At 38.0% G+C, this 27623-nt stretch overlaps 1 pseudogene; it reads left to right on the top strand.

Annotated features, from left to right (window-relative positions):
• Nucleotides 1-10336: 10336 nt before the first annotated feature.
• LOC149161304 (glyceraldehyde-3-phosphate dehydrogenase A, chloroplastic-like) lies at nt 10337-26712 on the top strand (annotated as a pseudogene).
• Nucleotides 26713-27623: the final 911 nt, after the last annotated feature.

Genomic DNA, 27623 nt, shown 5'->3' with positions numbered 1-27623 from the left:
GGTAATAGGGGCACAACAATATTAATAGGGGGTATAAATACAATAGTAATGGGGTAATCACTAGTATTATAGGGACCCAACATGCCCCTCTCCTTCAAAAAAGTGTTGTCCTCAATGCTTGAGTAGTTCTGCATAAAATTCTCATCCTCCCATGTGGAATCTTCAGTGGATAAGTTCTTCCACTTGATAAGATACTCTGGAATTGAATGATTTCGTCGTTGTCGAGTTCTTATTTCTGTGACTGCTTCCGGTTCCAATATAATTTTTCCTTCCTCATCAAGTTCTGGCAATATTGTTTGAACTGGGAGCTTGTCGCCTATAACCTTCTTTAAACATGAAACATGGAAAACTGGTTGCAATCGAGAAGTTGCAGGAAGCTCCAATTTGTATGCCATAGTACCAATCTTTTGCAACACCTTGTACGGACCATAATACTTTGGTGATAATTTATTTTCCTTCTTAGCTTTCTTGAGGGACATTTGCTTATATGGTTGTAGCCGTAGGAATACCCAATCACCTACATCAAAAATTCTTTCACTGCGATGTTGATCTGCTGTTGTTTCATTCTATTCTGTGCCAACACGAGGTTATCCTTTAAGAGTTGGAGGACTTGTTGTTGATGTTCGATGTGATGTTCCACTGCCTGAACCTTAGAATTTTCTCTTAAATATGATGTGATGGATGGTGGTTGATACCTGTAAAATGCCATAAATGGGGTCATTTTTGTTGCTGTATGGAAGGAAGTGTTATACCACCATTCAGCCAGAGGCAACCATTTGACCCATTGTGTCTGTTTATTAGATACAAAGCAACAAAGATATCCTTCCAAACATTTGTTTACTATCTCAGTTTACCCATCAGATTGAGGATGATAAGATGAGCTATGAGCTAACTGAGTCCCAAGACAAGAAAATAATTCTGTCCAAAAATTTCCAGTGAAAATGGGATCTCTGTCACTTACAATAATCTTTGGGTTTCCATGTAGCTTTTGAATTGTTTCCATAAATGCAGTAGAAACTGTACTGGCTTTAAATGGATGTGATAATGCACAAAAGTGTGCATACTTGGTAAGTTTGTCAACTACCACCATGATGACACTCTTTCCCTCAGACTTGGGTAAACCTGTGATAAAATCCATTGAAACCTCCTCCCAACGTTGGCTTGGAATGGAAAAGGTTGTAATAGACCTGGTGTCTTAATTGTTTCAACTTTATTTTGTTGGCAAACCAAAAATTCCACCACAAACTTTTGAATATCTGATTTAAGGCCATCCCAAAAAAATTCCTTCTTAACCCTGTGGTAAGTTTTTAAAAATCCTGAGTGCCTCCTAAGGGAGAAGTGTGCAATTCCATAAGAATCTTTTGTTTTAGCTGGGAATTCTTACAAAGGTATAAGCGATCTTTGTACCATAACGAATCATTTTTCCAGCTAAATGTATCAGACATACTGGAATCTTGTTGTAACATTTGAATAAGTGCCCACACTTCTTCGTCATTCTTCCATTCCTCCCTTGCTTCGTTTATCCAATCTGGTTGGATAATAGAAATGGCGCACAACAATGCTTCCACATCCTCATCCTTTCTTGAGAGTGCATTTGCCACCACATTTTGCTTCCCTTTTTTGTAAATGATTTGAAAGTCATAACCCAACATCTTTGTGACCCACTTTTGTTGCTCTTCAGAGAATAATCTTTGTTCTAAAAAGTATTTAAGGCTATCATGATCCGTTTTTACCTTGAAGTGTCTTCCCATTAGGTAGGGTCGCCATTTCTTAAGTGCATGGAGTATTGCCAACATTTCCTTCTCATAAATAGCTTTGCTTAAAAACTTTCCCTTGATTGGACGACTTTCAAAAGCAATCGGTATTTCATCTTGCATTAGAACAGCACCAATTTCATTTCCTGAGGCATCACATTCCACAATAAAGGTTTTCATGAAGTCCGGTGTAGCTAAGACTGGTGCTTGGCACATTGCCTCTTTAAGATGTTCAAAGGCCTTTGTTGCTTCCGGAGTCCATGAAAATGCATCTTTCTTCAATAATGTTGTTAGAGGTGCTGCTATTCTCCCATAATTCTTAACAAACTTGCGATAATACCCTATCAACCCAAGAAATCCTCGCAGATGCTTTATGGATGTGGGGATTTTCCATTCCCTAATGGATTTAATTTTGCTAGGGTCTACCTTAACTCCTTCATGAGATACAATATGACCCAAATATTCCACCTCCTAGACTCCAAAGAAACATTTGGATCTTTTGGCATATAATTGTTTCTCTTTCAATAGTTGTAGCACCCTATCAACATGTTCAACATGATCCTTCCAAGACTTGCTGTAGATTAGTATATCATCAAAAAATACTAACACAAATTTTCTAAGGAATGGTTTGAAAATTGAATTCATCAAACCTTGAAATGTTGAAGGTGCATTGGTAAGGCCAAAAGGCATGACCAAAAATTCATAATGACCCTCATGAGTTCTAAATGTTGTTTTCAGAATGTCTTCAATCTTCATTCTGATTTGATGATATCCTGAATGAAGATCCAACTTGGTGAAGTAAATTGATCCATGCAATTCATCCAGTAATTCATCAATGACAGGAATGCGGAACTTATCTTTAATAGTGAGCTTGTTGAGCTCCCTATAATTCGGACACATGCGCCATGATCCATCCTTCTTGTGCACCAATACTACTAGAGCAGAGAAAGAACTTTGACTCGGTTGAATTATACCAGCCTCTAGCATTTCTGCAACCATACGTTCAATTTCACTCTTTTGGACATAGGGATATTTGTACGGCCTGATGTTTGGAGGAACACTTCCTGGAATCAGATGAATAGCATGATCATGATCACGCATAGGTGGGAGACCTTTGGGAGTCTCAAATACCTTGGAATGATTGTCCAGGACTTTTTGGAGATCTGGAGAAATAGATGATTCCGATGTGGAAACATCTAGCGAGCATAATTGTGCAATTACACCTCTTTTCTCCTTTTTAAGAAGCTTTGTCACACCATTAGAGATGATTATGTTTCCTAGTTTCCCTGCAATACCTCTTAATTCAACTTCCTTTCCTTCCGCAGAAAATTTCATGAAAAGTTCTTGAAAATTAAAGGCTATTGTACCCAGGGATTGTAGCCATTGGACTCCTAGTACAACATCAGCACCTCCCATTGGAATGGAAAGCATTGGGCTAGTCAATACATATTCTCCCATGGATAGCTTGATATTATGGCACTTTCCAGAGAAATTTATTGTTCCTCCATTTGCAATCATCACTTGAAACTCTGGTGCTAGATATAGGAAGCAATTCAATTCTTTTGCTACCTTACAATGAATAAAATTGTGGGTGCTTCCTGAATCAATCAACACTATTACCTTTTTCTTCTTGATTTGTCCTTCTATCTTGATGGTTTGAGGAGTGGTAATTCCCGCCAATGCATTACAAGATATGGTCGGATTTATTTTTCTTCATCTAGGCTTTGTTCCTGGAGTATATCCTCTTCTTTTGACCTTTCTTGTTCCTTTTCTTCTTCCTCTTCACAATCTATATAGAATAATTTCTTCTCAGCACACTTATGACCTTTAGTGTATTTGCTATCACAACTGTAACAAAGCCCTTTTGCTCTTTTTTCTTCCAATTTTTGTGGTGTCAACCTTATAGGTTGTGGAAGACTAGGGGCAACAACACTTCCATCTTCATAGTTGTGAGTGGTATGCTTCCTGGTTGCCATAATTTTGCTTTCCATTTTTCTTGCTAACCTAAATGCCTTCTCTAATGAATCAGGTTCCCAAAGGCGAACATCATGTTGGATATTATTCTTTAAAGACCCTATGAACACATCAATCCTATGCTCCTCTGGAATATCTTTTACCCTTATGTTCAATTTTTGGAACTCCTCAATGTGCTCCATTATTGAACCCTTTTGTTTGAGACTTATCAATTGGCTAAAAAAAGTGTTGCTTTTTGTATCCTCATAATGTGCTACCAATTCTTCCGTAAAAATTGCCCAAGTGATAAATTGTTTACGAGAGCAAAGCCATTGATACCATACAAACTGATTTGGTTCCAAATATAAAGTTGCCATACGTACCTTTTGTGTGTTTTGCACATTATTGGGATTGAAGAATTGCTCCATCTGTAATATCCGTGTGGCAGGATCCTTGCCATCAAACTTCCTCATATCGATTTTTTGAATATGGTGAGTCTTCGATCCAACATTAGCATCTATGGAATCATGATTAGCATCTTTTTTATTCTCATCATGAGTTTCCTTTAGTACCCTTTCACCGTTAGTGCCCATTTCTTGTAGCAACTTATTCATATTTATCTTCAATTCGTCCATGTCTATCTTCAAATCTGTCTTCAAATCTGCCATGTCTCTCTTCAAATCTGTCTTCGAATCATCCATCTTAGCTTCCATGCCCTTTATCTTAGATTCCATGCCATTTATCTTATATTCCATGCCATTTGTCTTAGCTTCTGTTAGCTTTTGTGAGCGTGACATGTGTTGCACTTGTTCTTGTAATTTTGATATATCATGTAGCATTTCTTCCTCTTCTTCATGAGTCATGCTAGAGATTTCAGGTTCCTTACTAGGTGTTTTCATTTTCTTTCGGGGCATCAGTTACTGATAATAATATTCTACTATGCCCTTTGAATTCCTTCAAAATAAATTTTCAAACCAAGCTTAAGCAAAAATTTAAGAAAATTTACACATTGTTTTTCACTTTGTAGGAGCTCGATATTGCCTCTGATGTATCTCTATACCTTCCAATCATCTAGTTCTGAATTTGTGAGCTGTAGTAGCCCTCTATGTCCTCTTTCCAATGCCACAAGTCTGACCCAAATTGGATTCTCCAAGGAAGCGTTATGTGAAATCTCCCACAGTGACTTGATTATAGACTAGTTCAGTAGAGCGAACTTGTATGACGTGCCACGAGTCACTATTTCGACCTATGGATCTGAAAAATGCATAGAAGAAGCTACAATCCGTCCTATTTCTTTACCTTCTTACAAAATTTCAATCCGATCCCCAGAGAGAAAGTTATGATGATTTTCCCCAAGTCACCTATTTGGAATGTAATTCACGAGTCTGCAAAAATACCAACTTCCTCAAATCATAACTCCGCACAAATAGTGCGAAAAGCTCTAAAATTTGGACCCAAGGTTTCACACAATGTCTTCTCAAATGGATTTTTTTTGTGACTTCTAAACCGTCACGGAAAAAAAGTTATAGCGAAAATGCCACAATGACCTGTTTGGAGTAGCGAAACCCTAGAATCCAAAGCTCTGATACCGAATGTTATGAAACCAGCTCAAGAAAAGATAGAAAAGATAGATCAACGCCTTAGAATTCAGCCTCTTCGAGGGGGAAACCTCTTTTACATTACATAAATGAACAATTCTTGGATGATTCAAATGACAAAACCTCCTTTCTATATATAGGAGTCTAAGGAGTCACAATGTAATCCAGCCGACCTAACAATAATAATATAAAGCCACAAAAAGAATAATAGAGGGATTCTATGGGGCACAGTAGTAACAATATGGGGGTAATAGGGGCACAACAATATTAATAAGGGGTATAACTACAATAGTAATGGGGTAATCACTAGTATTATAGGGACCCAACACACTACATTGTTGTACTATCATGAAAAGGCTAGTTGCTTCCATTCAATAAATTGCACATGGATTCAGGAGATTACGGTTTAAGACTATCCACCCACTAAATTTGCACTATCCTCGTCTCTCACTTTAGAAGAATTACACCTTGATAGCCATGGTTCCTGTGTGTCGGATTAACCAATCTATCTAGGATTGATCGCCCTCCCTAACATTGAAGGTTACCTTGTTGATGGGCATAATACCCTAGGGCTTGCCATTGATGGCATAATGTGCACTCCACCCTTACAGAAGCTCTAACTGTGTGGGTTTTGTCGGCCAATTGGGATAACCATCAAGGTTTGGGAAGAGTTATGGAAGCATTATCACTATTGCAACATCTGTTGCAGCCTTTGTGAGATTAAAGGTTTAAGGGTGGGTCTCCCACCACTGTGTGAAAGATGTGGTAGAGACATAAGTGAATGAAACATTATCAGGGGGGCAAGTGAATTCGTAAAAGTTGCTAGCCATCCACAGTACAACATTGGCTGGTAAAATACACTTTCGAGATCGATATCAGACTCTCTGTATCCAAGCCACGTACCTAAACAATAAGCCAACTACTCAACTTGCATGAGTGGGAGTTAGAGACTCATTCCTCCATGACTATGCTAAAAGGGAAATAGCTAGAAATGGCCTCTGCACTGGCCACACTGCAAATTCTAGTTGGGCACATAGTACCTTGTACGAAAAACCTCCCTGTAGTGGCACTATAGCAACCTTTGTGCTGACATGAAAAGACAATCATGGATGCAAATCATCTTCTTTTTTTAACAATAAGTTATTGTAGTCAGTATCTCTGAATTGTATAAAATATATCATGTTTCATTCTAAGGCAGTATCGGCCAAAAGTAATGTGTGAACAAGCAAGGCAAAGCTTTATGAACGCCATGGTTGCAGCAGTCTCAAGTTATTTCCGATCAAGGTTTTTCACAATAATTTTGGAATCTCTCTTGCAGTAATGTAAACAATATAGAAAAAGTAAAATTAAGACCCTTCTACAAGAACTGAACTTAGGAAATGACAACTAAACTTGCCCAAATCATAAAAGTTGTTAGCCATTCACAGTACAATGTTGGCTAGTAAAATACACTTTCCAGATCCATATCAAACTCTATCTATCCAAGCCACGTCTCGTTGCAAATGACATAAATATTTACTTTAGTGTCTAATATAATTATTTTCTACAAGCATTTTTAACTACATAGTTCTACTGTCATGAAAAGGCTAGCGACTTTCATTCAATAAATTTTGCATAAATTTGAGGATTTAAGCCTACAACAACATAAATTGTTGGTTTAGGAAAGATCCAGCAAAATATTCAAAATATAATTTGGCAGTATTTGCACAACAAGAAATTCATATTCATGTGCTGTTAATTATTGTTGGAATTTAACAAGAAGTTCATAGACATGTGCTGTTCATTATCGTTGGAATTTCTCTAATCTATGACTACTGATTACAACTAGAGATCATGGGAACTACTACTATTTTGTGCATCTATCCTTTCCAATTATTAAAATGAATATAAACCCTCATGATGGATCTAAATGGTAATAGCCCTAAGGATGGCCTCCCCATTTTCTTAAAAATCTTGTTTTTATATCTAACGTTTGACCCAAAAGGAAAGGAAATTAGCATTCAGAGTTTGTGGTTTCGAATGGATCAAGAGAGGGGAAATAAAAGCTTATGTGCCCGAAATCATCCCGATAGAGGCGATTGATGATAACGTCGCCTCGAAGATTCAAGAAGTAAATTGCAGAGGCAGCCATCGACATTGTGATTCGCCCAATTCCACAACCTCAAATCTTCAAAATTTAGCAATGGCTCTTCCTCTTCTTTTTCTTTAGAGTAAACCAATCATTTACCTTTGCAGCTACAGCCAAATCAATAATCTACGCTTTGTTTCGACCATGTTATTCATCCATGGCTCATGAAATATGTCCATCCTCCTCAATCTTCTTCTCTGCAGCTACTTTCATTCCCTTTTTTCTTCTTCTTCTTGGCTACTCCTTTCGTTCCTTCATATGACCACTCCAGTATGTCCCCCTCCTCCTTCTCAGCTCCTTTCATTAAGTTAGAAATGCGGTGGTTGACGGTTCAAAACATAGGCTCACCACCTTTTGTGTTTGTTTGGGTGTTCATTCTTTGTTATCATAGGTGCATAAATATTTTATAAATACACAACAAGAGGGAGTTATCTATGGTTCCGAATGAAATTTAGAACCCCACCTTTCTTCTTGTTTGAGATGGTTATTTTCATTGGGGTTAGGTACATGAAATGGCTTATGAGTAAAGGGGTTTTGGTTATGTTGTTTTTATGGGAATTTGGGGAAAGCATCAAATAATTAAGTAGAATTTTATGGCTTGCATCAAATTTTATTTATTTTTTTTTTTTTTTTTTTTATGTTTTAGAAAATAATAATAATGATGATGAAAGTGAAAGACATCACATTTTTATTTATTATTTATAAAAGGGTTTTTGTTAAGAGAATAATAGACTAAATATATTTTTCTTCATAATTCAAATGCTCTTTCAATTTAATGACTTTAAGGTCTTCCATGTCTTTCATAATAATAACTTTGAGATTGACTAGTTAGTAAATTGTGGATCTAAGTTATCAGAAGGGGGGCTCTTGGTAAATAAGTCTTTCATAGCCATTAAAATTGCACGCTTGATACTTGGACACGCATCAGGGAGACCATCCAAAGTTTAGATAAGCATCAGGGAGGTCATCCAAAGTTTAGGTGAGTGGCGGACCGACGTTGTGCAGGTGAAGTGATATGGTGATCTAAGAATAATTGAAAGCCTATTATCCCCCATCTTGTCAATTATGGTAATATTTGTGGGTGTGTCATGTCTACAAGGGAGATGTTTTCTATTGCGCTTGTTAGTAACGAAGTTTGGAGGGATCATATCTCTATGTAAAGGATTAGGTGGGCGCATATATTTTGTAATCATGGTGAAGTGAGGTGATGTTGAAATTGTAACTAGGTTCGGTCTTCATATTTATGATATTGTAAAAAGTCAAAAAGAATGTATTTGAGTCAAAAGACAAAGTTATTTTATCATGTCCCTTTTGTACATGTAAAAGAAAGAAACTTAAATTTTTAAGTATGATTTTGTATCTCCAAGTTGACCAAGTAATCGCTCCAGAAGACAAGTCAGCCTACTCAAAGAACATGTCCCTTCACATGAAAAAACAACTCTATATTGGCATTTATACTTCATCACTTGGAAACTAGTTTGTATCTCTTTTGTGGAGGACAAGATTGAAATCTATCTCAGGCACTTATCTTCTATGGTATGTGAATTATTTTAGGGACAATCTTATGTGATTGTAACATGCCACCACACATTTACCCACTTTCACAAACTCTCTCGGGTAAATGTGAACTCACTTGCCAATATGACATGACTCGACCTTCCAGTTAAGGAAGTGGAGCCTACAAATGAGACTTACTGACCTTCCTTAGGAACCACATATCACTCAAAGGTTGAAGAACCACCCTAGGTGACCAATCCCTGAGCTAGAACCCTTTTTCTCTAACATAGACCTATAATTGCACCCTTGACACTACCTGCATGTGGCTGTGAGCCTCCAACCACACTCACAAGCCTTGATCCATGTGGTTATGACCTAAGATCCTTAGTTTTGTGCCTAAAGTCCCGAGATATGAGCCACTTTTCTAGGTTAGTCTCCATACAATTGCCTAATTTGGTTATAGAATTTTCTTGGCATCGCCCGGTTTGTGGTTTGGCCGTAGAATTTCCTTCTTGTCATCACCCCGATTTCCAGTAATAAGACTGGTTAGGGGCTTTGTCCATTCCTTGGAAAAACAAAACTAGCTTGTATTCTCCCTAGATTTTAGGGTGTTGGGGTTGGCAGTTTGATTCGTTGAATTTGCATTGCATTTGACCTGAATTTGACCAACATCTAAGGTATTTTATATCCTCTGGCCCTCATTGGCACCAGGTTCCGTGGACTCTTGCCGAATGAGATATATAAAATGGAGGAGCTGGTAAAATTGGACCTCTCAGTCAATGATTTCTTTGGGGACATTCCTGGATCCAAACAATTCCCTAAGCTTGAGGTATTGTTCTTGCACCCTAACCTACTAAATGGTACTAACCCATTGAATGGTATTGTTCTCTCCTTCCTTGGAAATTCATCTTTGTTGAAAAACTTAACGCTGGCCTACAACCATCTGGATCAAGGGGTAATCCCACATGAACTCAGGAACTTGTCAACGTTTCAGTACTTATGGATGAAAAATTGCAGTTTAATAAGAGAAATTCTAGAGTCATTAGGGGATATAAGAGATATGGTACACTTGGACCTCTAACATAATCATTTATCTGGAAGGATCCCCAACACATTGATGGTCTTTTCAAAGATGACAACTTTATTTCTATATAAGAATAATTTATATGGACCAATTCCAGACAATCTCAACATTCTAAAGTGTCTTGTGAATTTGGATCTGTAAATGAATGAGCTAAATGGAAGCATCCCCACTGGGATTGGAGATTTGACAAACCTAGAGACACTATAATTATACAACAACAAACTCTCTCAGTGTATACCCTCTAGGCTTGATAAGCTTTCTAATTTAGTCCATCTCAAGATTTTTACCAACAAGCGCACAGGAATACTGTAGTTGAGGGAGTATGGCCTTAGCTACACTCTCCATGGTTGTTTTGGCCAACTACAGTAGCACTCATGCATCTTTGTAGGTATACTCTACTTCCCATGCCACTCACCATCCATATCATTCAAAATTACAAGCCCTCACCATCCATATCATTCAGAATTACAAGATGACACCATATGGATGTCTGCCCATTCTTGCATTATTATTTGCTAGCTAATGATTTGTTCATGCAGGTTTTTCTAAGATACAGTGTCATTTTATTTCATTGCAGTTGCCATAATGCTAATGCACCATTAGAATTTTGTGCGTTGATGCAAAATTGCTTAACCAAATGAAAGAATGATGAGTGAATATTTCTTGGCAATTCATTAATTTAGACGGGCTTTTACTACATGAAGTATTGGATGGTGGTACTAAGCTTATTGTAGTCAGTATGATTAGTATCCAGTTCAAAAAAGTATATTTGCTTTTGTTTGTTAATTGCATTTGGATTTGGGGTTGAAGTTTTAATTGATGTGTCATGTGCTATTGTTAATGGGCAGGCTTCACGGAAGGGATTCTCCGAATACTCAGGTCTCAAAAGCTCCAGTGGCTTCCCTTGCCTAAGGAAATACAATGAGGACTTGGTTTTAGTAGTTGCATTCCAAACTAATGTGGTGAGGATATGTTCACACTTTTGATAATGTCCCATATATGATTGTGAGTCACGACCACCATTTTTGGTCTAATTAGTGGATTTCTTGGTCTGATAATGGAAAAGTGGCATTGTGATGGTAAAGCAAGTTATAGAAAACTAGGAGCTTCCCACAGTGGAATTTTTCTCCATGATTGGACATCACACTGTTGTATGTGTAGGTGATGACAATATTGATTGTCTTAGTAGTTCTCTTCCACAATGGCCACTGTGGTGTCTCTGGATACCGTTTTGTTGTATAATTGTGATAGTTGTGAGTGTAGAGATCATTTTTCTCTATGTGGATGCCATATTTCCATCCTTTTATCACATTTGTTGAGTTTATGTCGAGCCCTTAGGTCATACAAGAAATTATCTATCGGCGATTGGAGCAAGAAAAATCTTTGTGGTACACTCCCTCTTATTGGGAGAACCCTCTTGCCACGGACTTTGCTCTATTCTTCTAGATGCTACCATCTATTGCCATAATCATTTCCTTGGCAACCTTCACAATGTACCAACAAACCTCATTGAAAAGGCCATGGAAGAAACAATTATAACCAAGCAAAATTATAAAGACAAGAGATTGACCAAGGAATAAAGATAATAATAATATTCAAGGGAGAAAGATATGAAATACTTATCTCTTGATTAAAAAAAATGAAACTGTTGAGGGTTGTAGGGAATTTTCAACTCCTTCTTTATCCTTGCCTCCTTGCAGAAATCAATGAAGTCCATCTGCAATATCATCAAGCTTGGATTCCTTATCTTTTTTTGAAGTGGATGCTCATCCTCATCCTTAACATTCAGCTGCTAATGCATGCTGCTTTCCATCTTGCATGATCTATAAGAGATAGGGTTTCTTCATCCTGCAAATTAGGCTTAGAAAGCTATTCATCAAGCTATCTAGCCACGCTAAAGGCTTAACAAAAATCTAGCATCAACACCAAGTCCACCCTTGGATCTCCCGCTTCCATTCCACATGCTATTCCACATGTTATCAAGGAGATAAACCAAGTAAGCATCTCACAAACTCCACTTGCATCCAACACTCCAAGTCTTGCTCTAAGGTTTAATTCCACAAGCCCTGATACTTTCAACAGGTATAGAGACTTCAAGTCAAGTAAAAATTCCTCTTATCCCTGATCATAACAACCACTTATCACCTAGTTGTTTTCCCTTTTGTTCATTGTTTATTAGCCTACTTTTATAGCCTCAAACTTGTTCAATGTTGGCCTAACGTAGGCCTACATGTTTAGCTTTGATCTTTGGCCGCATTCCTTTCCTCAACCCTTCAGGTTGTAGCCCTTTTCTTTGCATCACTTTCCTAGTTGTTTCACAACCAACTCAACCAAACTTCTTAGCAGTCTCCAATAGGTTTTGGTACCCTTGTTGATGCCCTAAACTGCCTTGCAACCACCTTCTCTTCCTCACTCTATGTGTTTATACTTCAAACACAACCCAACAACTTCCCTTCTGCTTGTGGCTAGACACCTTGTGGCTATTATCCCTCAACCAGGTTGAACAGACTCAATACAAGCCTCACAGATGCCTTCTTTCAGCTCTGTCCAACCTTCAGTTTCCCTAATTCAAGTCTATCTAGCTTCATGGATCCCCTATTTTAGACTTGCGGAACCTTCCTAGGCTTGCCACCCTACGGCCAGGCCTGCAACCCTTGGCCTTCTTTATGTAGCCCTGGACCTAACCAGACCTCAGTTAACTCGTTTAGATAGACCTTTGACTTAGCTATTATGGAACAAATCTCCTTGTTCGTTCCTTAATTTGACCTCTTCTAGCTTGTTTCCTGTGGTTCCTTCTAGGGCTCTCTTGCTCCACAAATCAAGTCCCTCTCCCTTGTCTCTTAGGCTGAATTTAATGGCTTTTCTCTCAACAAAGATTTTGTCTTTCTACAAGATACATAATAGAAACCAATCTTTTGATCTGATAATTATTACCTAATGATCTTCAAACAATTTATCTAATGCCACTAATATCATTGAGCAATTATACATAGAATATTTCAATAATAAATACAGCAAAAACAACAATGATCATAAAGAGACATCCATGCACAATTTTCATACCTCCATTTATAAAACATTAAAAAAGGACAATAAAAATAAAAAATAAAAAAATAAAAGGTTAAACATACCATTATCTGATTCATGATAACATATAATTTTTAACTTTACCCAGATACCAATTATTACATGATAATCTTTTATATAATACGGATCTAGATTTACAGTTGTACTGTTTGGTTTGGCATTTATGAACTCAGTCAGTCTTCTACAGTCTTAATAAATTTTCGCTCTTGCCAAAATGAGACAGCTTAGCTCACACATCTAGCTTACCCGCCCAACCAGCCCTATGGTAATTAATCCCTCTACGATGTCGGTTTAATTGACATTGCAGATGTGTCAAGTTTCCTCGAGATTCTCCGTCGCATCGATGGTGGTAGTCAAGGGTCTGCCATTGCACGGCTGGAGGCGTTTCAGGTGGCTTTTCAGTCTCGCTTGCAGGGTTATGTGGTTCATTTGTTACCTTTTGCCTTGGCGCTCTGTTCGGCTTACCTGATCTTCTTGTGGGTTGCTCATTCTAAAGTCCAGGAGCATGGTGCTTATTGCATGCTGCAAAGGCGGATGAGAGGTTTCGGGTTTGTGAAACTTTACTCATTACCAGGTGAATTATGGTTATCCTGTAACTTTCTTGCATTGTTTCTTTTTTTTAAATTGTTTTATGTCTTGAATTTTAATGCATAATACTCGAAATCCTTTTTGTAGGTTGTGTGGTGGTGAATCCTCGAAACACTAGCGGATTTGAAGGTGAGACAGCTACCTTACCTGGCATGGCGCTCGAAAATTTCCTAGGTAATTCTTTGGCATCTATGAAGAAAAGGGTTCTCATGTTTAAGCTACGTCTTTTTTCTTTTATCATACCATGAAGGATTTTCAGCCTCAGACCTGGCACTGTTTTGGATTCCCCTTGTTGGGCTTCTCGCCAATTTCTCGTTGGCCAGTTGAGGGTTTCTTTTTGTTTTTTGATGAAGCTGTAATCGTTAATGCTCAGACAGTCTAGGGTGCACAAAGGCCTCGGTCCTATTTTAGTAACTTAGATTATGACCCATTCTTTTGTAAGAATAGGAGTCTCTTAAGTTGTTATTGTGCCGGAAACGCTGCAGCTTTCGATGTTGTAATATGACTGCACATTTGTCTTTCCTCATGGTATATATAACAATATGTCTTCTTCATTTATGCTTATGGTACAACTATTTCCTTTTGTCTGAACAACGTTCATGGAAAATTTCTTTCTCTGCGTAGAGGCTATTCCTGTTTGGTATCAATACTTTTGTCCAGATGTTTATACTATTCTTCGTGGAAAGGATTGTTCTGTTTGCATTGAATATTTATTTAATATATGCATAACAATTTCCGTTGTGGCTATTCTGAGCTTAAATTTTGGGTTTGAATGAGTAGTTCTATTTTCACTTAGTAGAAATGAATAAACCAACAAGTCTTTCCCACGATGGCCATGATTCTGGAACCTCCAGAATCTAGGCGCGAGTGTAGTATTTTCGTCTATTTCGGTTTTTAATTAGGGTTCTGCTTTTCTATTTAAGGGGTTATTTTCATGTGGTTCTATAACTAGTTTGGTGGCCTCTGTCTGCAATACCGCTTCCTTTGCAGTTACAAAGGTAGGCCCCATTGCGTACATAGAATTTCATTATCCTGTCTTTCTTTTCTTTCTCTGATTCGAACATGCCATTTGTTTGCTTGCAGCACTACCTACTTAGATAAATTCCTCCGGTTTTATGTGGTTGGTTTTGGGTGCACACAGGGCCTCATATTTGCATGGATTCCTAAGTTAACAACACTCATTTACATAGGTTATTCTTAAGTTAAAAAGAAAGTTCTCAGTCACTCATATTATATTCAAGTTTCCTTTAAAATGCTCAAGTTACATTAATGAGTTCACTTTCACACAGAATTCTCTTAAATTAATTTATACTTGCTCTATATCCCATGGAACTCTTAAGTTATGTTTATATGTGTAACCATTATGCTCAGAAATTCCTTAGGGTTTTCTATCAGCATGGAACTTACCATCGCACTCACTCTGTTACCAATGTTTATCTGCCTACACAAACACTGAGATTTCAATTGGTGTCATCTGGACACAACTAGCCCGTTCGGGCTGGTTAGTTCTCCTCCACCGTGGTTTGGTTTTCAAGAATAAGGTTCTTTATGTTGTACAAATAAATTTATCAGGTTTCAATGATAATTCCTTTCTGCATATGTATCCATTGCAAAAATTAACAACCACTTAAAACCTACTAACAAAGTTATACTAGTCAATTTATAGAGTGGGAGCCCGCTCCCTCTACAACATTTATAGTTTAAACAAACACAATAGTTCTTGTAAAATGAATTTTTCGTAAATTCTTCTTACGTGTATTTCCTGTGCAATTGAGTCTTAGAGCACTGTCACCTTTTATTCTCTGCTTGTCTTACTCCTGTCCATGAGATTCGTCCTCGTGACCAAATCTCCCCCCGAGCCTACTTGCGAGACCACAACCTTCCGCAAGTTCCGCACTTCGTGCCAATGCTATCTGGTCCTCACTAGACTTAGCATCCTCTTTCCCCCCTTACCATCTGACCTATCAGCACGGTTTTTCCTCCCCCCACCCCCTTTTCCTTGGGGTGTTTCCAGTTAGGGGAGGCAGTTAGGGTTTCTTTCTTTATTGGCAACTGCCTCTTTCCAACTTCTTAATGAGAAGTTACAAAATTTGGTATTACTCAATCATCTCCTAAATTTAGAATTAACAATATTATTAATCTAAACAGAAAATAACAATATTGTCCTGTTTGTTTTCTTACAATGGTAAATAAAATATTTACAGCTTTTCCGAGGAAATTACATCTTCCCCCCTTGAAATTAAACATCGTCCCGATGTTTCCCAACCTCAAAGAGCTTTGGATAAGTTCTTTCATGAACTGTCCATCCTCCCAGGTGGCCTCAACTGGCTCAAAGTGCTGCCATTGCACTTTAACCTGGGTGATGACTCATTTCAGCAGCATTACTTCTCTCCACTCGTGTATACTTAGCGGCTTGACCATGAATTCTCCTTCCAGTTTGACCTGAAACAGTAGAGTTAAAGTCAGTTTTTCCTTTAACATCTTAATTAATAGGCCTATTTAAAATTCCCCTTTACTTGTACATCCTACCAACTGAATATGTTCTTCGGATCATAAACGTATTTTTTTAATACTGACACATGAAATACATTGTGGATACGGATTTGGCTTGGTAGGGCGAGCTGGTATGCCACTGGCCCAACTCTTGCCAAGACCTGAAATGTTCCACAAAACCGAGATGCCAGCTTGGTGCACCCATGCCACTATAACATACTCCTTTTTTCCCGAATCCTTACATGCACATAATCCCATACTTAACACTTAACACTCCTTAAAATTTCTCTTCTTATCAGTGAAACTTTTTTGCCTATCTTGGGCTGCCTTCAAATTAGATCGCACCTTCTTGACCATTTCCTCCATTTCCTTTAACATTTCGGGCCCCAACATTAATTTGTCCTTTGGTCCCCCCCAACTGGAAGGTGTGCGACATTTCCATCCGTACAAAACTTCAAACGGACTCATCTACAAGGAAGTATGATAACCGTTGTTATACACAAACTCAACCAAATGCAAATAGTCCTCCCACCTAGATGGTTGTTGCATCACGTATGCCCTCATCATATCTTCTACCACTTGATTTACCCATTTGGTTTGTCCGTCTGTTTGGGGATGATAGGCAGTGCTAAAGTTTAACTGAGTTCCTAACCCCTCAAACAGAGTTTTCCAGAAGACTGAGGTAAATTTCACATCACGGTTAGAAATTATAGTTTTTGGTAACCCATGCAGTCTGAAAATATTTTGCATAAAAATATGGGCAATCTGTACTGCCTTGTAAGTGGATTGCACTGGTATAAAATGAGCTGATTTGCTTAATTTGTCCACCACCACCATGATGGAATCATTGTTTCTTTTTGACCTGGGTAAACCTGTTATGAAATCCATAGAAATGGTTTCCCATTTCCATTTCGGAATTGGTAGGGGCTGCAACAACCCAACAGGGTGTTGGTGTTCTGCCTTAATTTGTTGGCATTCTAGGCAACATGCCAAGTATTCTGCTACATCTTTTTTCATGCCCGGCCAATAATACTCTTTCCAGAGTGCAGTAATCAACTTCTGATACCCCGGATGTCTAGCATAAGGACTTCTATGAAATTCATCTAAAATCAAGTGTTTAATGTCATTTTGATTGGGCACATACAACCTGTTTTTATAATTTAGCATGCCAGCAACATCCATAGTGTAACCTTGCTGATTTTTTTTGCTGGTTAGATTTTGAACTTGCTGTCCTATTTTTTGATATTTTGAATCTTGCTCTGATGACTTTTTAGTCATTTCATCGAAGGAGGTACACCCCGCGCTGCTAGAAATTTCATAGAGACACTGCACCTTCCGACTTAAAGCGTCCGCTACCCAGTTTTCTTTCCCTTTCAGATGCTTAATCTCAAAGTCAAAACCACTTAGAAAATCTACCCACCATGCCTGTCTAGCATTTAAGGTGGGTTGACTGAAATAACTAGTCAAGCTGTGATGGTCCATCATTAAAAGAAACTTTTTACCCATCAGGTAGTGGCGCCACATCTTTAAGGCATGAATAACAACTGCCAACTCCAGATCGTAAGTGGAATATTTATGTTCATGTTCCTTTAATTTTTTGGATTCATAGGCGATTACCTTACCTTCTTGCATTAGAACCCCTCCTACCCCTTCCTTACTCGCATCTGTGCACACCATGTAATCCTTACCTAGATCTGCTATGCTTAATATAGGCGCTGTGGTGAGCAGATGCTTGAGCTGTTCAAAACTTTTCTGGCATTATGCGGTCCATTTAAAAGTTTTCCCTTTCTTTTGTAAGGAGGTGATAGGATAGGCCACCCTAGAGAAGCCTTCAATGAACCATCTGTAATAACCTACTAATCCCATAAAAGATCTTATATCCGCTACATCCTTCGGTATTGGCCATTCCATTATGGTCTTTATCTTCTCGGGGTCCACCATGATTCCATCCTTAGTAATAATATGTCCTAAGTACTGAATTTGTTCCTTAAAGAAGTCACACTTGTTGTACTTGGCGTATAATTGATGGTTCTAGAGGGTTTGCATCACCAGTCTAAGGTGTTCCTTATGCTCCTCAATATTCCAAGAATAGATCAGTATATCGTCAATAAATATTAATACAAATTTATCTAAATACTGATGAAATATGTTGTTCATCAAACACATGAAAGTCGCAGGTGCATTGGTTAACCCAAAGGGTAATACCACAAACTCATAATGTTCGTAGCGGGTCCTAAAAGCAGTCTTGGCTATATCCTCCTCTCTGATCCTAATCTGATGATATCCAGATCGTAAATCAATTTTTGAAAACACAGTTGCCCCTTTTACTTGGTCAAATAGTTCATCAATCCGGGGCAATGGATACTTGTTCTTAATTTTTAACTTATTCAATTTTTGGTAGTCCATGCACATTCGAAGGGTTCCATCCTTCTTTTTGACGAGCAACACGGCGGCTCCCCAAGGCAACACACTGGGGCGGATGTAATTTTTGTCTAGCAATTCTTGCAATTGCATTTTCAGTTCTATAAGTTCTGGTGTTCTCATATGATAAGGGGCTCAGGACACCAGAGCTACCCCTGGTATCAATTCAATAGTAAAATCTATGTCCCTTTTGGGTGGTAGTCTGGGTATCTCCTCCGAGAACACATCTGCAAATTCTTGCACAACTGGAATATTTTCCAAGGTGGCTGTCTTTTCTTTTGAGTTGGCATAACCAACCTGAATAGCATAAATCTGACAACCCTTCCTGATACACTTTTCCAGTTGAGAGGCAGTTATCGGCCGAATCTGTACGGGCCTCGGGATGCCTTGCATCTCCTGCCCTTCTCCCAGCTCATTCTTGTAGTAGATAGTTTTTGTCTTACAGTTTATAATGGACCAATGTTTTTCCAGCCAATCCATGCCTATCAACACATCATATGATCCAAGGGGTAGTATGTTTAGATCTACTGTTAAAGGCTGACCTGTTATTTCCAGAGGGCAGTTATTAACCTTGGCCAACACTCGTCTCTTTGCCCCTGTTGCTAGTTGTACTAGCCAGGGGTTTTTAAACTTGACAAACTGTAATCTACACTATTCCACAACCTTAGGACTAACATAACTTAATGTAGCTCCAGGATCAATTAAAACAGACATGATATGATTAAAAATCTTACCTTCAAATTCCACCATAGTCGGTTGGTAATCTACCTGATGGCCTTCGACAACAGCATTAATTTTCGGAATGCTCTGGGCTACATCACTTACAGTTGATGCTTCATGGATTTGTGATCTATGATCAGTGCCTTTTCGATGAGGACATTTTTTGACGTAATGGGGTCCCCCACACCCCCAACATTGTACTGGGGGCCTCACTGTTCCCTCGTTATCGAGTCTACCAGCTTGCTCACTGATTCTCGATTCAGATGGTGGCTTAATTCTGAACTGGTTTTTAGGCAGATTTCTATTGTTTTGCCCCTTGGAAAACCCTTTGCTAGCACTGCCCCAATTTCCTTTATTTCCTGGTGCAAACTTACTACCTTTCTTATCTGTCCACTTCCTGCCCAAAATTTCACCCTTCTGCTTGCTTTGCTGGTAGCATATCCTAGCCTTTCATATAACCTCGTCCATTGTTTTTGGGTTATCAAACTCAATTCTTTCCCTCATCGTCACAGGTAAACTGCTGATGAACCATTGTACCTTAGCCTTTTCCTCGCATATGTAGGGTACATATCGTAGCAAGGAGGTAAATCGGGTGATAAACTCATCCATGGTTTGCTGTCCAAGCCGCAGGTCGTGAAATTCCTTCGCTTTCTCATTGTAAAATCATTTCATCAGATATCTCTCCTTGAAATATTTCTGGAACTTCTCCCAAGTGATACTTTGCTCGCTCACCCCTCATGCAATCTTGACTTCCTCCCACCAAAAAGTGGCCTTCCCTTGCAGTTGGAAGATAGCTAACCGGACTTTTAGATTATGATCGTACTCATATAATTTGAAATATTTGTTCATGTTAATTAGCTAGGCTTCCACGGCTTCTTCCAACTCTCCATTGTAGTGTGTTGGTTTTATCTTCCGAAAATCCCCTTGCAATTCTATCTGCTGTCTTTTTGATGTTGGTTGCCTAGAGGCATTATCTGACTTCTCCTCTCGATTCTCTTCCCCACTACCTATTCCTTCATGATCTGCATGATAATCTTGTTCTTCAAACATTCGTTCCTGCTCAGGGCTGGGAATGGTCTGGCATTGATTCTGCTTGTCATACAGGCTTTTCATAATTTTTTCCTGCTCTAGGGATAGCCTTGCATTGTCCTCCCATAGGTGGCCCATCTCACTCTTTAATTCCTGAATTGTTTCTAGTATTGCAATATTTGTATTGCGAGCTTCCTCTCCCAACTGCACCCATATTTTAGGGTTATTTTCCGGAAATGTTGCAGGCCCTAGGCCGGCCAACCATATTTCTGTGTGGCACCCCATCTATTCCTCCTATAGACTATTGTTGTCCTGTTCCTCTGTACTTAGCAAATTAATAAATCAACCACAGTTAAAATTCCAGAAGAAAACATTAACTAATTTATGGTTCATTTGCCAAGGTCACAGTTTTGTAACCTTGGCTCTGATACCACATGTCATACCTCCATTTATAAGGCATTAGGACAATAAAAAAAAAAAAAAAAGGTTAAACATACCATTATCCGATTCATGATAACATATAATTTTTAACTTTACTCGGATACCAATTATTACATGATAATCTTTTATATAATACGGATCTAGATTTACAATTGTACTGTGTCGTTTGGCATTTATGAACTCGGTCAGTCCTCTACAATCTTAATAAATTTTTGCTCTTGCCAAAATGAGACAGCTCAGATCACACATCAATATTACCCCCCCAACTAGTCCTCTAGTAATTAATCCCTCTGTTATGTCTATTTAATTGACATTGCAGATGTGTCAGGTTTCCTCGGGATTCTCCGTCGCATCGACGGTGGTAGTCAAGGGTCTGCCATCACACAGCTGGAGGCGTTTCAGGTGGCTTTTCAATATCGCTTGCAGGGTTATGTGGTTCATTTGTTACCTTTTGTCTTGGCACTCTTTTCGGCTTCCCTGCTCCGCTTGGGTTTCTTGTTCTGAAGTCCAGGAGCATAGTGCTTATTGCATGATGCAGAGGTGGATGAGAGGTTTCGAGTTTGTGAAACTCTACCCATTACCAGGTGAATTATAGTTATCCTATAACTTTCCCGCATTGTTTCTTTTTTTAAATTTGTTTTCTGTCTTGAATTTTAATGCATAATACTCAAAATCCTTTTTGCAGGTTGTGTGGTTGTGAATCCGTGGAACACTAGTGGATTTGAAGGTGAGACAACCACCTTACCTAGCATGGTGCTTGAAAATTTCCCAGGTAAGTCTTTGGCATCTCTGATAGTCTTGTTGGTGAAGAAAAGGGTTCTCACATTTAAGCTGCATCTTTTTTTGTTTTTATCATACCAGGAAGGATTTCCAGCCTCAGACCTGGAACTTTTTTGGATTCCCTTTGTTGGGGTTCTCGCCAGTTTCTCATGGCCTGGTGGAGGGTTTCTTTTTGTTTTTTGATGAAGTTGTAATCGTTAATGCTCAGAAAGTCCAGGCCACACAAAGGCCTTGGTCCTGTGTTAGTAACTTAGATTATGACCCGTTCTTTTGTAAGAACATGAGTCTATTAAGTTGTTATTGTGCCAGAAACGCTGCGACTTTCGATGTTGTAATATGACTGCACATTTGTCTTTCCTCATGGTATATATAACTATATGTCTTCTTCATTTATGCTTATGGTACAACTATTTCATTTTGTCTGAACAATGTTCATGGAAAATTGCTTTCTCTGCATAAAGGCTATTCCTGTTTGGTATCAATACTTCTTTCTAGATGTTTATACTATTCTTCGTCGAAAATATGGTTCTGTTCATTGAATGTTTATTTAATATATGCATTACAATTTCAATTGTGGCTATTCTGAGCTTAAATTTTGGATTTGAATGAGTAATTCTATTTTCACTTAGCAGAAATGAATAAACCAATAGGTCTTTCCCGCGATGGCCATGATTCTGGAACCTTTATAATATAGGCACGAGTGCAGTATTGTCGTCTATTTCAGTTTTTAATTAGGATTTCGCTTTTCTATTTAAGGGGTTATTTTCCATGTGGTTCTATAACTAGTTTGGTGGCCTCTGTCTGTGATACCGCTTCCTTTGTGGTTACAGAGATAGGCCCCATTACGGTACACAGAATTTCATTATCCTGTATTTCTTTTCTTTCTCTGATTCGAACATGCCGATTGTTTTCTTGCAACACTAGCTACTTAGATAAATTCATCCATTTTTATGTGGCTGGTTCTGGGTGCACACATGGCCTCATATTTGCATGGATTCCTAGGTTAACAACACTCATTTACACAGGTTATTCTTAAGTTAAAAAGAAAGTTCTCAGTCACTCAGATTATATTCAGGTTTCCTTTAAAATGATTAGGTTACATTAATGAGTTCACTTTCACACAGAATTCTCTTAAATTAATTTATACTTTCTCTATATCCCATGGAACTCTTAAGTTATGTTTATATGTGTAACCATTATGCTCAGAAATTTCTTAGGGTTTTCTATCAGCATGGAACTTAGTACTGCACTCACTCTATTATCAATGTTTATCTGTCTGCACATACACTGATATTTCAATTGGTGTCATTTGGACACAACTAGCCCGTTCGAGCTGGTTAGTTCTCCTCTACTATGGTTTGGTTTTCAAGAATAAGGTTATTTATGTTGTACATATAACTTTATCAGGTTTCAATGATAATTCCTTTCTGCATAGGTATCCATTGCAAAAATTAACAACCACTTAAAATCTACTAACAAAGCTATACCAATCAATTTATAGAGTGGGACCCCGCTCCCTCTACAACATTTACAGTTTAAACAAACACAGTAGTTATTGTAAAATGAATTTGTCGTAAATTTACTTACCTATATTTCCTGCGCAATTGAGTCTCAGAGCACTGTCACCTTTTATTCTCTGCTTGTCTTCCTCCCATCCTTGAGATTCGTCTTCACAACCAAATCTCCCCCCCAAGCCTTCTTGCAAGGCCACAGCCTTCCGCAAGTTCCACACTTCATGCCAATGCTTTTTGGTCCTCACCAGACTTAGCATCCTCTTTTTCCTCCTTACCATCTGACCTATCATCATAGTTTTGCCTCTGCCCACCCCCTTTTCCTTGGGGTGTTTCCAGTTAGGGGAGGCAGTTAAGGTTTCTTTCTTTATTGGAAACTACCTATTTCCAACTTCTTAATGAGAAGTTACAAAATCTGATTTTAATCAATCATTTCCTAAATTTAGAATTAACAATATTAATCTAAAGATAAAATAACAATATTGTCTAGTTTGTTTTCTTACAGTGGTAAATAAAATATTTATAGCTTTTCCGAGGGAATTACAACAATAGAGACAACAAGTTTTCTATGGGAAAACTAAACTTGAGAGAAAACCCAACATTACTTCTTCTAAGGAGAAATTATTCTTCAACAACGTTTACAAGTCCAAATTGTCTAGAAATTTGGACCAATAATCCAAGTCCAAACTTCATTCAAATTCATCTTCTCTGTACTCCCACGTGTGATTATTATAAAAGAGAGATGATGATGATGAGTGATCAAATGAGATGTCACATCATGTATATATATACAAGTCGAATGGGTGCATTTAACCCTAAGGACACATTTCTTCACGAGCTAAGCCAACTTGTCTTTTTTGAGCCTACATGAAGCCTAATAAAAAATTGAAATTTTATTTTTACTTTCATAAATATTCTAGGCTGGCTTAGGAGGCCTCTTGGCATGCGAGAATACCTCCCGATGCTACAAAAAAATCAAAACATTCTATTATGGTACTAATGATTGCATGGTATTGTGTCACTTAACAAAATGATTGGTAGTAGTTGCTTTGGTTTATATGGAGGTCGGTTTGCTCTCTGAATTGTCATAGGGGCCTAATTGAAGTTCATTTTGTTGTGTGTTTGTTGCATGGTTCATCAGAGTTCTGTGCATGAAGGTTAACTATTAAATTGTATCATGATCATTGTATTGAGGTTTAGATGTCACTAGGTTTATTAACAATATGATTGTCAACCTCACTTATGTTGGTACACTTTGTACTGAGAATTATTCATGATACTGATATGTGTAGACATACGGATTGTCTAGACTAATTATTTTATGTTTTGGAGTTTTTGGTGACAATTTGGCAAAACAATTTTTGGTTAGAAAGTCGTTTTTTTGTTATTTAAGATCCATTTTTAATATAAGAATGGATTTAGTGCCCTGAAAAACCCAGGGGCACTCAATTTTTGCTGAGTTTACTGATAAAACTTGTAATTCCATGAAATTACTATCACAAATTTGACCAAACATATATTAAGGCTTTGGATCATTCTGTTGGTGTATGCTGATTTAACGTATTTATATGATTGATGCCCTAGTCCATGTAGGGGTTATAAACTATGAGCTTGTTATAGTACTGCAAGTAGATAATACTTGTTTAATTATTATCCTTGGTGTATGTGGATCTCAATTTGCAAATTTTGTTTCATCACATTAAATGTGTGTATCGGATTTTCATGGTAAACAACAAACTGATCTGGTTTTTGGTCCTCTTACCCTTGTTCTCTCATTCCAAGTAGGATCATCTGGACAAAAAAGGAGTGTAGTGGAGCCAAAGATAAAAATTACAATCAATGGATTTGGAAGGATTGGTCATAATTTTCTGCGATGTTGGCATGGTGAAAAGGACTCCCCTTTGGATGTGGTTGTCATCAATGACACCAGAGGTGTTAAGCAAGCCTCGCATTTGCTCAAATATGATTCTATTCTTGGAACCTTTGACACAGATGTGCACGTAGCAGGAAATGATGGCATTTCTATAGATGGAAAGGTCATCAAAGTTGTATCAGATCGGAACCTTGTAAATTTGCCATGGAAGTAAGTACATGAAACTAATCATTTGTAAAGGATTATAGGTTAATGCTACAAATCTTCTTACACTTAAGTATTGGATTAGATTCATGATGTTTACATTTGGGTTTAGGAGATATTGAAATTCTTTGGGATAGTTATCGATTCATTCAAAAATCAGTAATTAGAGCATTGTGAAATTGACATGTTCAACACTTAACAGACTCCCTTGGGTCTCAATTAGATTACTCAAATGCACTAACTTTAATCAACATGGCCAATTATTTATTTTCTATGTATAGTATTTTGGTTGCTTAGGTGAACTTGGCTTGATGACCGAAAAAAATTCGAATAAAGAATGAAAGACTCAATTTAGCAGAATATAAACATGTGCATTGCAAATTTGCTAAGCCCGTGCATTGCAAATTTTCTAATTAGCATATTTTAAGGGTACTGTTTAACTATTTCAAGTTTTGTAGTTTTTGGTCAAACAACTGTTTGTAAAATTGTGATCTTTTGTTATTTAAAATGTGTTTTGGCTTGCATACATGGATTCGGTACTTGAAAAACCAATAGAACACTCGAATTCTGGAAATATCACAATTCAAACTTACAATTTCAACAAATTCCTACTTAATTCTAAATAAATTCCATTGAAAAATATGCCAATAACAACTCCAAAACCTATAACAAATAGATTAATAGTAGAGGCAACAAGTCGGTGCCAAAAAAAAAATTGCTAAATCTGTATAATACTGGGTAGCCTTCTAGGATTATTATATAGAGATAATTGATGCTTCTCATCTCATGACGAAATGCTTCATATTGTATTTGCACGGACTATGGGATTGATTTAGCCATAGAAGGCACTATCTTGTCTGTTGACAGGGAAGGTGCTTGTAAGCATCTCTAGGCTGGAGAAAATAAGGTTTTGATCATAGCTCCTAGAAAGGGAGATATTCCTACATATGTTTGTGGTGTGAACGATGAAAAATATAATCCTGCAGAAGAAATTATTAGCAATTCCTCCTGCACTACTAATTTTGTGGCTCCTTTCATTAAAGTTCTGGACCAGAAATTCGATGAGTGTCATCTGGTTAAATAGAAAGAACAATATATTCATTGTTTCCCCTATTTCATGTTGAAATCTAACATATCATTTTCTACTATCGATCACCATAGTTTATTTGGATTTAAAATGTCGTTGTTTAGTTCCTATTTGAGGACATTGCTTTGTTCCTGTTCAATATGCTTGCCAATGTACACCTAAATTTGTTTAGTGCAGGAATCGTCAAGGGCACCATGACAACAACTCATTCATATGCTGGTGATCAGAGACTTATCAATGCTAGTCATAGAGATATTAGATGTGACAGAGCTGTAGCCTTGAACATTGTCCCAACATCAAGAGGAGCAGCAAAGGCAATGGTACTAGGTCTCCCAAGTCTGAAAGGGAAACTAAATGGAATTTATTTGAGAGTGCCAACACCCAATGTATCAGTTGTTGACTTGGTTGTTCAGGTGGAGAAGAAGTTTTTGAATTATATTATGAATCATAGAAATTTTAGATAAAATAAATTATTCAAATTGTTAATTCTTTTTTAGAAATGGTGTATCATGATTAAAACCACTCATCTTGGTAAGTGGTATTAAGACTTGGAGGACAAGATAACCTCCTTGTAACTCAATCCCTTGTGATGCTTCACAACCATCAATTTTCACTCAATATCCATCATTTGATAAAGTACAAGGGCAAATTATGTGCCAAGAGGGAAAGGATGTGGGATTTGCCTTGCTTATCACCTTAGCCTATGAAGAGGGGATAGGTAGATGAGTGATAGAGGATGTGGGACCATTTCCCCATTTGTAACAAAAATGGTGGGTGCTTGTCCAGGATAAGTGGGCCCCCAAAAAAAGTGTACACACTATGACGAAAGGAAAAGAAAATACGAGGGAAGGAAGAAAGAGGAGCGAAGAGAGAGAGAGAGAGAGAGAGAGAGAGAGAGAGAGAGAGAGAGAGAGAGAGAGAGAGAGAGAGAGAGAGAGAGAGAGAGAGAGAGAGAGATGTGAGAGAGAGAGAGAGAGATGTGGGACCATTTCCCCATTTGTAACAAAAGGAAAAGAAAATACGAGGGAAGGAAGAAAGAGGAGCGAAGAGAGAGAGAGAGAGAGAGAGAGAGAGAGAGAGAGAGAGAGAGAGAGAGAGACCATTTCCCCATTTGTAACAAAAATGGTGGGTGCTTGTCCAGGAGTGCTTGTCCAGGATAAGTGGGCCCCCAAAAAAAGTGTACACACTATGACGAAAGGAAAAGAAAATACGAGGGAAGGAAGAAAGAGGAGCGAAGAGAGAGAGAGAGAGAGAGAGAGAGAGAGAGAGAGAGAGAGAGAGAGAGAGAGAGAGAGAGAGAGAAGGGTGATTGAGTGATGATAGTTCAAATAAAGGTGGCCAAGGAGGTGATGTTGCAACTTCTTAGGGTGACATG

This window comes from Pinus tabuliformis, chromosome 5_2 (genome assembly GCF_031772625.1).
Source record: "Pinus tabuliformis cultivar Carrire ecotype Pingquan chromosome 5_2, CPIR1, whole genome shotgun sequence".
In the NCBI taxonomy this organism is placed as follows: Eukaryota; Viridiplantae; Streptophyta; class Pinopsida; order Pinales; family Pinaceae; genus Pinus; species Pinus tabuliformis.
The sequence above is the reverse complement of the archived record's forward strand: the minus strand, read 5'-3'. Positions and strand labels throughout refer to the sequence as shown.